Raw genomic sequence first — 3,105 nt, forward strand, 5'->3', positions numbered from 1 at the left:
AGAGAGAGAGAGAAAGAGAGAGAGAGAAAGGGAAGGAGAGAGAGAGAGGGAGGGAGAGAGAGAGGGAGGGAGAGAGAGGGAGGGAGAGAGAGAGAGGCAGAAAAGAATGAAAAAGGAAGAAAAAGAAAACAGGAAAAAGTGAGAGAAAGAAAAGAAACAGAAAGGAAGAGAAGAAAAGCAAGATGATGACAACAAAAAAAAAATGGCAGAGGAAGAAAGCAACCAAAGATCAAAAGAAAGAAATAAAGCAAAAGAAGAGGAAGAGGGATACAGATGAAGATGAAAAATAAAATGACAGAAGATAGCAGGAAAATCCCAACAAAACTAAAACAAAGAATGAAAAAAAGGCAAAAATGAAAAAAAAAAATACAAATGAAACATCAGCAGCATCATAATCACTATCACAAGACTTGCCTGACTCAAATAAATGTAAACCTAACACCAAAACCTGTAAATACAACAGAGCCATACATACAGTGTAATGTGTGTGTTTGCACATATCTACATGCATACTTACATACATACATATATACATACATATATACATGCATGTATGTATGTAGAAGGTATAAGGATTGAAGAATTGTATCAAGAACACAATGAAGGCAGTCAAAACCTTGGAAAATGGATAGGAAACCATTATTCCAGATGGTTCGTCACTGAGGGAAGCAGTGCCTCATGTGAAGGAGAACTCTAACAAAATTGCATCAAGCATGAACAGTTGAAGAAAGACCTTGGTAAGAGTCTTGGTGTACATTTTCCTGAGTATTTTGGAGCACAGCCTGAATGAGTGTGGGCATGTCTGTCTAAGTGAGGCAGGCCTCAGAAGTATAAAAGGAACACCCCCCACCCACCCCCTACACACAGGGCATCTTTATTTACAAGGAGTACAGAAAAGAATGCACCAGGAGGCAGAGTGAAATGTCATATGAAGGTTCACAAAAGTAATATTCTAACACCTACTACAAGAGGTGCCCATCATTAGCACATCTGTGCAAAAGAATGTAGGTCACTAGCAGGGCTGAAAAACCACATCTGTGTTGTTCATATTTAAGAGAAAAATCAACCAATGACATTTTTCAAAACATGAGTTTCAAAACATCATATATATAAAAATCTGTGTATATCATGTAGCTCTAGTTTACTCAGATGTAAATGAGCACCAATCTGGTGCCTGCCCTCTCTCCTTCCATGTACTGGTGCTGCCCTCTTTCCCTTCATGTACTGGTGCTGCCTTCACTCCTATGTACAGTAATGCAACTAAATAGCACAAAACATTTTTGTCTGAGATGCTACAACAATAACTACAACAAGGATTTTCGACTCAAGATGCATCATTTGGAGTGACGACACAATGCAAGAGCAAGCAGGCATGCAAAACCTTGTCACTCTTAATTTTAAACAAGACTCTAAGACTCAAGTCATTACGATAAAAATCAAGATGCAACAAAATTCCAGAGCTGCAATACAGGAACTCCTGTCATTGACTGACAAGCAATAGGAGATATTATAATAATAATAATAATAATGATAATAATAATATGTAAAGAACTAGAAACAATCCTACACGGCTCTAAGATTTTAGCCAATTCAACAGGTTGATGATGATGGTAGAGAAGGTGGTGGTGATTATGATGATGGTAGTGGTTTTGATGATGATGATATCTAAATTTACCAAAGCCCACAAAATTAGGAGCATGTCTGTAGTAGTGTGAAATTTGAAATGACCTCAGTATATCACTGGGATATGGTTTATTGACAAAAGACAAATTTGACATCAGCAAGAATTGCTCTCAAAATGTAGAAACATCAACCACAAAACATATTTAGACCATCTCCACTGTCTTAGAACAACTATTAATAATAATAATAATAACTGTGTTATAGGCACAAGGGCTGAAATTTTGGGGCAGGGGTCTAGTTGATTATAATGACCCCTAATGTTCAACTGGTACTCATACTGTTGACCTTGAAAAGATGAAAGGCAAATAAGAATGGTTTGATTATAGTTAAAAGACTTCGATCTCAAACTCTTGACTGGTACATTGGTTTATTGATCCTAGAAGGATGAAAGGCAAAGTTGAGGACCTGAGTAGAATATAAAGGGACATCACAACTGTTCAACCCATGCCAGCATGGAAAGCGGACGTTAAACAACGATGATGATGATGATGATGATCACTCAATAATACAATTTTATGTTTGGCCAATACAAAGCGCATATGCACACACACACACACACACACACACACACACCACACCACACCACCAGCATCATCATCATCATCATCATTTAACGTTCATGTCCCATACTGGTAGGAGTAGGAGGGTTTGATAGGATCCAACAAGTCTGCCAACTGCATTGTGTTCCAATGTCTGCTTTGGTATTGTTTTTATGGCTGGATGGCATTCCTAATGCCAACCACTATACAGTGTGTACTTAATGCTGTGTTTTTTTTTTTTTCGTGACACCAGCACTAATGAGGTCGCCATGCAGCTTGCAACACTTAATATCCCTTTAACTGAGCGAGGACTACAATAACAGGAGACAGTAAGCAGGAAATTGAAACATTTGTGCTTTCGCCAGGTTCATTAACAGTGTACAAGAAATAATGTGATTTAGTGAGCCTCCACCAAGAACTAAAGCTTGTGTCTCACACCCACAGTTTGCTGGAATCATGTCTTGTGCTCTACAAACTACAATGCTTGCCACAACGCAGGTTTTACTCTGAACAGATTGTCTTGTGTTATGGATTCTTATATTGAAAGTAAATTTAAGACAAAACAAAAAAAAAAAAAGACCAAGAGAAGATACCATAGCATTAAAGTGTTACTAAGCACAAAAGCCACTGAATGTAATTTTAAGGTTTACAGTTTGTGCATTAGATTTATAAACCATTACATGAATTATACACATATTAAAATTTTGCTAAAGCATAGTGATACTAATAACTAACAGTTAGAACTCAATATATATATATGCTTTAGAATAAAGCGTTAGGTGAGTAATGTTAATTAAAAAATGACAAGAGAACAGGAGTCAAATAAGCTAACAAAGGTGATCACAACTCCTGTTAACTTGTCATATATATATATATATATATA

At 36.8% G+C, this 3,105-nt stretch overlaps 1 protein-coding gene across 1 annotated transcript in view; it reads right to left on the bottom strand.

Annotated features, from left to right (window-relative positions):
* Positions 1–3,105, bottom strand: part of LOC106878470 (polyamine-transporting ATPase 13A3) — an 84,883-nt gene that overhangs the window by 28,927 nt on the left and 52,851 nt on the right. The window lies entirely within an intron of this gene.

The sequence above is a fragment of the Octopus bimaculoides genome, chromosome 17 (assembly GCF_001194135.2).
Source record: "Octopus bimaculoides isolate UCB-OBI-ISO-001 chromosome 17, ASM119413v2, whole genome shotgun sequence".
NCBI classification, from domain to species: Eukaryota; Metazoa; Mollusca; class Cephalopoda; order Octopoda; family Octopodidae; genus Octopus; species Octopus bimaculoides.